Raw genomic sequence first — 10569 nt, forward strand, 5'->3', positions numbered from 1 at the left:
AGCAGGGGCAAAACAACCTACATCTTAGCAAAGAAACAGCATGGAATTCCCTTCCCAGCTGGAAATGCTTCTCAAAGGGGGCACAGGACTATAAAAAGAAGGCACCCCAAGGCACCCCTCCTCCTCCCTGTCTCTCGCCATTGATTCACTGCATGAGAAGGGACAAAGGAAGCAGCCATTAAACAGAAGAAGGGATCCAGGCCTAAGAAGTTTGGCCAGTAAGACCATTGTGAGCATATAGTGAGAGAAACTTCGCTTTGAATCTAACATAGTTTGTTAAGTTAGGCATTAGTTGCGTTTTATATTTATTTTTCTTGTGACCATTTCTGACTTTTATTCCTCATTACTTCTACAGTAAAAGTTGTGTTATCCAGACCAGTACCAATCAGAAAGCTCTACAAACCGGCATTTCTAATCTTCATAGAAAGTCCGGTTGATGCGAGGCCGGCAGGCTCCCTACCTAGCTCCACGTGGCTCCCTGGAAGTGGCGACATGTCCCTGTTGCTCGTAGGCGGAGGAACAGGCATGAGGGGTTTGGAGTGCGGGAGTGGGGTTGGGGTGCAGAAGGGGGTGCAGGGCGTGGGGTCTGGGAGGGAGTTTGGGTGCAGGAGGGGGCTCAGGGCTGGGGGTTGGGGTGTGGGAATGGTTTTGGGGTGCCACATCCGGGCGGCACTCACGTCGGGCAGCTCCCCGGAAGAGGCGACTTGTCCCTGTCCCAGCACACCCTCTATTTTCTGGATCAGCTCTGGTGACAGGCCTGTCTGTTCTGCTGAGTAGGGAGTCACAAAGCATGTAGACCTGCCTTTTCCTGATGATGGTGTGATTTCCTGGCCTTCCTCCCGTTCTTTCTGGCTGCAAGTCCTTTTGGCTTTTATTCTCTCTTGCAATCTTCTGAGAGTCATCCTGTATCATTCTGGGGTTCTGAACTCTGGGTATCTCCATTGGCTCTTCTCCTCTTCGTATAGGACTAGCTGCTCTTCTCTTCTTCCTTGCCCTCCCACACTGAGTTACTGCCTGCTGTGACACTTCTTCATTTTCCAACTCAGCAAACTTGTTCCTGAGCTCTATTTCTCCTCCACTAGCCAGTCTTTTCCTCTACCTGGTTCTTGTAGTCACATACTTTCCTCACCCAGCAGTCTCCCCTCAAGAGTTCTTCTGTCCAGCTTGCATCAGCAAGTCTTGACTTTTCCCTCCAGCCTCCTCTTGCCTTCCCTCCATCATCTGCTTGAACTCCCTTCGAAACTCAACCATAGTTTCCACCTGCATCTCCAAGCCTCGGATCTTCTCTTCCATCATCCCTATCAGGCGGCACTTCATACAAACGAAGCTCTTCTCAGTTACCCACTCCAGGATTACATAAATCCCGCAGCTTCCACATCTTCATTGTCTCTTCCACTGCTTGGATCACTACCACTGCTGCCTCTGTATCTGTCAGAGCCTTCCCGCCTAAAGTCCTGTCCAGGAAAAACAAAAACAACGCTGAATCTCATGGACTCCCTTCCCCATCTCCCATTTACAACTGATTGCTGGCACCTGTGCTGCTCACTGACTCTTTGGCTGCCTTGATCGGACAGGGCTCTGTTCCTCTCACAGCACATAACGCAGGGTTGTCGCACTCATTTGGTGAGCAGGGCCAAACTGAATTTTTTATTAACTTCTGTGGGCTGGCGCGATGAATGTAGGAGCTGCCACTAGGGACAGTCACACAAATGTCAGAGGCTGCTGGTTACTACAGCTGAGCTGGGGAGGCAGCGTGCAGATGCTGTTTAGATTAATGCTCGTGTCTGGGGTTCAGCTTTGAGGCTGAACAGGAGTAAGGTTTGGATTATGGATTTAATGGTAGACCGCTCTTAGTGCCTTTTCTCCCAATTACCCCATCTGGGCTTCATTCCCCCCATCTCACTGCAGGCCCCAAAGGGTAATTCTCCACAAAGAGCCCCTGCTCCTGGGAAACCGTAGTTACTGGAGCCAGAAGATAACAACCCTTGCTACATGACAGGTATAATCTTGTGCAAGCCTGAGCCAGGTCAAACAGCAGGAGAGAAGAGCAGTCTCCTACCAGCACTCCCCTGTGTATCATACCTTTCTTATTCCTCCCATCCCCAGCTCCCTGAGCATCATGGGGGCTGCTCCTCCTCTCCCCACTGCTGCCTGTGCAGTGTGTCTTCTTCCCGAGCCCCGCTCTGCCCCAGCCCCGTGTTCCATCTGGAAGAAGCCGGCAGTGAGGGGAAGAGGCTGCTTCTGGCTGCAGTTTGGAAACCAAACCAGCTCTTTAATCTCCCTGCCCTCCTTTCCTGGATGGGGAGCAGAGAACCCCAAAGGTGTCTCATTTCTCCCTTCCTCTCCCCTGCTAACTTCTTTCCTCCTCACACCTGCTCTTAGGCACAGTTCCAGTCAGCAGGTGGGCTTAGGCACTGAGGGGTCAGAGAAAAGAGAACTTCAGGCTTCCAACACCTATAATGGCTTAGTTTTATAAATGGATATGATGGGTGACCATCATGACCCCAAGATCTACCACCATCCATCAGTAATGGGAGCCCTAGAAGAAATATCTGAGAGAGAGAGAGCGCTTCTCCATCACCATATCATCACCAAAGCTAGCAGCCTGATACTTAATTTACCATTGGAATTATCATTGATAGGCCTCAGAGTCAACAGCCCCATGTGGCCAAAAGGGAGCAGTTCACACATCCCTCAGAGCCATTGTTTTAGTTCATCCGTCAGCCGTTTCAAAAACACAGCCCTTCCTCAGTTCACATTCATAAGTCTATCTTTGCAACCACAGGATCTAGAAATGTAACTTACAAATGAAATCTTAAATTCTGCATAATCCCAGTATGTTGCATGGGCTGGATGTAAACATCCAGCAGGTGGGCGTTGGCCCACTGACAGGATTGCCAGTTCTTGTGATTATCATGAGTCTCATGACAATTTGGTGTCTTTCTTAAACCTCCAGCTCCTACAGTCAAGTGATTGGCAGGAATCTCAGCTTTTTTTGTTGATTTTTAGCCTTTTTAAAAAAAAGTTTATAGCCTTCCTGGTGGTCACATTTTCAAACTTTTTATCCAAAGTGCATCTTAAAAGCACAGAAACTAGAAGACCAATAAAAAGAACCAAAAATTAGTGGCAGGAAAATTCCAGTTTTTCACCATTCAACTCCTGAGCTGAACGGAGAGGACAAGAATGAGCTAAAGAAAAGGAGAATCAATAAAGAGATTGCACTTCCCCTGTCTGGCCACATGGTGTACCCCTTGCTCCAAAGGCTGCTTGGTCGCCTTGGTGATTAAACACAGAGTTTGGAAGTCTGGTTTAGGGTTTTCCTTTTGTTATTGCTAACTGCTTCCCTTTCGAGTTGTGTTTTAAAATTCCCAAATAAACAGATTCAGACAGGGCCAACATTGACATATGAGGGCCTCTGGTAGTTACAGAGCAGGAATAGGTGATACAGTCCATCCCAGTATGGATGAGATTGACACACTCTTGTGAAATGAAAGGGATCAAATCAGAGGGAAGTGGCAGCTTTTAATCTATGTGAATGTTAATAGACATGGGATTGGTATCTGCAAGTAAAGGCTTCGATAATAAGTGACATTTTAATTTTTTTGAATGGGCAAAGCCGCAAGGTTGGGTTTTTGTTTTTGTTTTTTTTAGCGACACCAGTTTGACAATGTGTATTGGTCAGCAGGGTTGGCCTTACCATGAGGCGAACTGAGGCGGCCGCCTCAGATGCCAGACTATACGGGGGCGCCAGTAGGACCCAGAGTGTAGAAAATTGTGTCTGCTGCTGGTGCACATGTATTCTCTCTGCTCTAGATGCACAGAGATGGTGGAGTGCTGTCCTGGAGGAAGGAGGGCACAAGAGACATAACAGGCAGGCAGGAGAAAAGGTGAGAGGGAATAATAGAAAGCAGCAGGAACTGTAGGGAGAGAGAAGAGGAGGAGCCTCTTATGTACCTCTCTAGCACCCTCAGGAGCCTGGACTGATTAACACCAGCTTCTCAGGGAGCTTCCTGTTTCCTGCTGCTTCCCTGAACCCACTTGAGGAGAACAGGCAGTCAACTGAAGTAGTAGGAGCCAGTTAGGCCCTTAAGACTCTGATATCTTCCCTCATTCAGGCCCTGCTACCAGCCTGCTTATTTGTCCCCTTCAACTGAGTGTTGAGAGCAACTATAGCTGGCACAGAACAGCAGTCATGACTGAAAGAAGAAAACGCCCCTCTGGGGCAGCATTCAGAAAAAGAAATAAAGCAAAGGAAGCTTTTCTATCTAATCAGGAAGGAGCTCTCCTGAGATACATAGACACAAATGTTCACGGTGAGCCTTCCGGCCCCAGTGAGGATGTGAGTGGTGAGGAGATGCCTGATCTTCCAGTTAGTCAGAGTGCAGGTGACCTGGCAGCTACTGCAGCATCCATATCTCCATCTCAAATGGATGTAACCATGCACATTCCTGAAGAAAAGTGTAGATCAGAGAAGAATGTGGTGGAGGCGCAAGAAACAGCTGCTGCTGAGTTTAGTTCCTTAAGTCTAGATGATCCAGGACTGTGGACCCACTTGAGCAGTAGCCTGAGGGACTTCCTTGTACTGCATGGGCCACAGCAAATGAAAAACTTCATGTTCCCCAAAGACAATGAAAATAGAAGTTTCCATCCAACACATTACTGGCGTGAAATCCCCAATGGTGACAAAGTGGAGAGGCCATGGCTTATGTACTCAAAAACCCAGAATGCTGCATCCTTTTTTTTTGCAAACTCTTCCAGTCTAATGTTCCAGCCACATTGGGTTCTACAGGAACAAAGGACCGGAAAAATCTGGCTAGAAATCTGGCATGCCATGAGAAGGCAGCAAATCACCAGAGTGCATTCTATAGGTGGAAAGAGAACAGGAGTACTTGTGGCACCTTAGAGACTAACAAATTTATTAGAGCATAAGCTTTCGTGGACTACAGCCCATGAAAGCTTATGCTCTAATAAATTTGTTAGTCTCTAAGGTGCCACAAATACTTCTGTTCTTTTTGCGGATACAGACTAACACGGCTGCTACTCTGAAACCTTCTATAGGTGGAAAGAGCTTGAGATGAGTCTAAGGTTAAAGGCCACCATAGATGATCAGCATCAAGAGAAGATTGCATCAGAGTCTCTTTACTGGCAAAATGTTCTGAAAAGGCTCATTGCCATTGTGAGAATGCTTGCTACCCAAAACCTAGCACTGCGTGGCACTTCAGATCAGCTGTATGTGCCAAATAATGGAAACTTCCTTAAAATTGTGGAGCTGGTGGCTGAGTTTGATGCTGTACTCCAGGAGCATCTAAGAAGAGTCACCACCCAAGAAATGTACATACACCACTACCTTGGAAAAACAATTCAAAATGAGATCATAACTTTACTGGCAACAAAAGTCAAACAGAAGATTGTGGCAGATCTGAAGTCAGCAAGATATTACTCTGTTATTCTGGACTGCACACCTGACATCAGCCATACGTTAATGGTGCGTTTTGTAACAATAACAGAACCTAGTGAAAATGTCCCTGCAATGGTGACTGTCAGAGAGCATTTTCTAGAATTTATTGACATTGATGATACTTCAGGAGCTGGTGTGACAAATGTGCTTAAAAAGCTGAAAGATATGGGAATTGCGATAGCTGACATGAGAGGTCAGAGCTATGATAATGGTGCCAACATGAGAGGAAAGAACAGAGGAGTGCAGACACGGATCTGAGAGTTAAACCCTCAAGCTTTTTTTGTCCCGTGCAGTTCTCATTGATTGAACTTGGTGGTCAGTGATGCAGCATCAGCTTCTAGTGAGGCTGCTGAATTTTTTAATGTAATTTAAAGCATCTATGTATTTTTCTCTACATCAACTCATCGATGGCAAATTTTGAAGCAACATCTGGGAACATCCTCTCTGACACTGAAACCACTGAGTGCCACACGATGGGAAAGTCGAGTGGAGGCGATAAAGCCTATCAAACACTAAATTGGGAAGATAGATGATGCCATCGTTGCCACTATGGAGGATAATGCTATGACAGGAACTGTTCGTGAGAGAACAGTGGCAGAGGGAAATGGAATCACCAGAAACATACATAACTTCAAATTTCTGTGTGGCTTAGTGTTGTGGCATGACATACTGTTTGAAATAAATGTTGTAAGCATGAGACTCCAAGGTGTTGACCTTGATATATCTGGAGCAATGGAACAACTGGACAAAGCAAAGTCATACCTACAGTCTTACCGGTCAGATGCGGGATTTCAAAATGTTCTGAAGAGTGCACAGAAGTTGGCAGAGGAACTTCACACTGAAGCTATGTTCCCACCCATTCAAGAATACAAGAGTCACCGAAGATGAAGACATTTTGATTACGAGGCACGGGATAATCCCATAAGAGGCCCCAAACAACAATTCAAAGTTGATCTTTAACCAGGTGCTAGATTGTGCAATACAGTCAGCTGAAGAACATTTCATGCAGCTCAAGGAACACAGCAGTATATTTGGGATGTTGTATGATATTCCAAAACTCCTCACTATACTTGAAGAAGAAGTACACCAGCAATGCAGGGCACTAGAGACAGTGTTGACACATGATGACATGCGCAATATTGATGCGAGTGATTTAGATGATGAACTGAAAGCCCTTTCAAGATACACTTCAGCAGGATCAACTCCAAAGGTGGTTCTGGAATATATGTGCACAAATAAGATGACCACCTTCTTTCCAAATGCTTTTGTTGCTCTGCACATACTTCTAACACTTCCTGTAACAGTTGCCAGTGGAGAACGCAGCTTCTCCAAGCTGAAGTTAATAAAAACACATCTATGCTCCACAATGACACAGGAGAGGCTGGTCGGCCTTGCAACCATCTCAATAGAGCATGAGCTGGCCCAGACTGTGGACCTTCAGGAAGCAGATCAAGTCTTTGCAACCAAGAAGGCATGGAAAGCACCACTTTGATTATTCAAACAGATAAAAATGCCAGTGTTTACTATGCAGACGAGAAAAGTTACATTTGCCATTCAGGCGTTTGAAAGTTAAGTGTTACTTAAAATTTTTGAACAAAGCATTTTAAGTTGTTAGTTCTCCTTTATTGGGGTAGGTAGCAGAGCAGTACTATGAGAGGAGTAGAACAGGAAGAAGGCAGAATTGAGACCTTTCAAAGTTTTGGCCCAAGCGAGGCAGCATGGGGGCGTCATTTGAGCTCCCCGCCTCAGGTACCAAAATGTTGTGGGCCGGCCCTGTTGATCAGGAAGGTCATTTGCATTAGATTTTGGACCTTACGTGCCTTTTTGGATAGAGCGGAAGAAAAGGAAGAGGCCCTGAAAAAGAAGAACTGTGTTCTAAAAACAAACCCACAAAATACAAGGCCAAAGAGAACAAAATCAGAGTCTGCGGGAAGCGTACTCAGTTGAATTATTTTGATTAAAGATGCACTAGCAGGAAAACAATGCTGATTCGTCACGCATGACCTAGATCAGTGGTTCTCAGACTTTTGTACTGGTGACGCCTTTCATATAGCAAGCCTCTGAGTGCGACCCCCCCCTTATAAATTAAAAACACTTTTTAATATATTTAACACCATTATAAATGCTGGAGGCAAAGCGGAGTTCGGGGTGGAGGCTGACAGCTCGCGACCCCCTATGTAATACCCTCGCGACCCCTGGAGGGGTCCCGACCCCCAGTTTGAGAACCCCTGACCTAGATCAACCAGTTTGTGATATTCAAGGTACAAATTTTATAGGCCTCTCTCTGAATCTGGTGGCTTCAGTCGCCTTCATCTAATTACAGTGCATTACACCATAGTATAGAGCAATGGATATAATGCTTCATGATTGTATATATTTGTGTGATCTTCTGATGACGATAGTAACCCAGCACTTCTGATCACCCTTCTCCAAAGAAGTATTAATCCTATTATGGCTCTGGGGGCTTAATGCAACATAGATGGCCTCTGGATTCTGGAGCCAGCTTGTATAATCAGCCTGGTCCCTGGCATAAATTGCAGCAGCCTAGCCTGCATAATTGTGACAATAACATTCAAAGAGTGAATCAAATGTAAACCAAGGCAGTGATGTCTGCTTGTGCCTGCAGCTGCCAGACAGAAACAATGGGTGTTCCTTCCCGTGCATCTCAGAGTTAGGTCAAACAGTGGTGATTTAATGATAACCATTGTTAACTATTTTCCTAAAGATCAAAGCACGCACAACAAGGGGGGCAATTCTATTATGAAGAGCTGTATGATTTACTATGAGTCGCATCTCACCTGCAGAATCTGGGAGTACGGTATTAGCACTTATTTTAAAAATCTGACTTCTGGTGAAAAAATACCCAAGGCCCATGTTGTTTAACAGGTTGGTGTAAAGCAGAGCAGCTCTGTTGAAGTCTGGGGGTTACACTGATTTACACCTGTGTAGAATCTGGCCCTAAGAATGGGTTATGAGACTCCCACCTGCTGCCCAAGGAAAGGAATGTTAAGCAGTGGTAGAGATCCTTCTTATCTTGTCACACCCATCCTCCTTCTTCTCCAGTTCTCTCAATCTCTCTGCCACACACACTATCTTGGGCATTAAGATAAAGTGCATCCATTTGTTTTCTGTATTGGAGAACTAGTGCTTAAAAAAAAAAAAAAAGAAGAAGGGGGGGGAAAAGGGAAACTCTCAAAGGGCATCTGTCCTTTCAGGAGGATAAACTGTTGCCACATAAGCCAGATAGCATTATAAATCCACTACTACCGCTCTTTCCTAATAAACAGACTTGAAAAATAAACACAGGTGCTAGCAAAAGAAAAATACAAAGCAGGAGCGCAATTTTATTTTTAGTAGAAAAGCAACAACCTCTGTTGTCTGTAACTTTCACGATTCCATAACTAACAGCAGAATTATACCAAAACCCGTTTTAGACCCCAGCCATTCACTTGGCAGCAAAATACAGAGGAAAAAATATGGTATGTCTCTCTTGCAACCATTTAACCCATCAGCACAGGAGCTTCATAGAGATCTGAGCTGGAAAAAGACTGGTCCATCACCCTATCGAACCTGGATATGGCCTCCCAACAGAGGATGTCTCAGAGATTAAGCTATAACCGTGGCAGCTGCTTTTGTTGTAAACGTATAACAAATGTTGCCCTTCACATGAGTCAGTTAAGTGCTCTGTGTTTTTAGAGCAACAACTTGAGCTGGTTAGGAAGAATAGGAAAAAAAGTTACAAATATTTTCTCAAAACTTTTTTCCTTTGTTCTAACATTTAGAGAAAAAAAATCTCAAAAATTTCATTAACATTTTTTCAATATTTTTTGTTTTAAAATGTTTACAAATGCCCCTCTTTGATTCTGCACTGGTCAGTGTCTCTGAAAGCCTGTCCTCCTCCCCACATCGGCAAACAGTGGCTGTCCCAAGAAGCCCCCTTAAAGAAGGGTTCTTGCTGCAGTGGGCTGTGCAGAAATGTAATGCAGCTTCGGGCTTCCCAGAGATGCGTGTGGCCAACGGTGGGCGGAATGATGTGCAGCTATCATCACTGATGTATGTCTGAACAATGCAGGAGCAAGGGTTTAGGACCTGAAAGCAGCTAAAGCCCAAGATCCCTACTCAGTTTTCACTCTGTCCTTAGGCACACTCTCAATAAAGTCAATAGCAATTTTCTAGAGTAGAGATTTTAGGACTGGGACTTTGTGGGTTCAAACCTGCAGTCCCCTGCTCAAGTCTTCTGGGAGTTTTGTCTGAACAAGATCTGAGATTAGGAATGTAGGCCCAGTGACGTGTTATGTTTTCTACATACTGTGTCTAGATGACTTTTATTTCAGATTAAGGAAACCAACTGTGTCTAGATGATTTTTATTTCAGATTAAGGAAACCACCAAAGAAAGGACAAATAATAACGTTCAATGAGAGAGCGAGTGCATGAGCAGTGTCACTGCCTCTGTGACAACCATCTTGATTTGACCTGCAGCACTACCTTCCCCACTAGACAGGCAGGGAGACTTTTTTACATTTAAAGGTTCAGTACACAGAAAACAGAATCATAGCTACCCAAAATTCACTTAGCTACATATACAACAATAAGGTCCTTTATGAAGCTGTGCGCACACATACAGATCTGAGCTAGCTGGATAATAACTAGGCTTTTATGGAGTCACAACGGTTAAACCAGAGAATATCTTTAAAATACTATTAGTTACAGACGTTCACAAAGTGCACACAACAGCACTAGCTAGCTAGCTAGCTAGCTAGCTAGATAGATAGATAGATAGAGACACATATATTTAATGGAGTAGTTATTATTATAAGTATAAGCAACATTAGTTTTGGTCTCAAGGCAGATACTTGTATCTGAGGGATATTAGTTCAGTCACCATTGAAAAGCTCCAGTACGGATGTTGGAGTTTTTTGTGTTTTATTAAAGGAATTAATCAAATTACTTAACATATAAAAATATAAGACCTGTCTCTCCTAAATAGGGACAATTTGTGTCTATGTAAAGAAACAAAACCCACCCACACAAAGGCTGAAACATTAATGGTGAGGAGTTGACAGGGTAAAGGAAAGAAACTCACTTTTCCCCTTGCCTTGAATCAGGTTCC

The sequence above is a fragment of the Chrysemys picta genome, chromosome 3 (genome assembly GCF_011386835.1).
Source record: "Chrysemys picta bellii isolate R12L10 chromosome 3, ASM1138683v2, whole genome shotgun sequence".
Taxonomy (NCBI): Eukaryota; Metazoa; Chordata; order Testudines; family Emydidae; genus Chrysemys; species Chrysemys picta.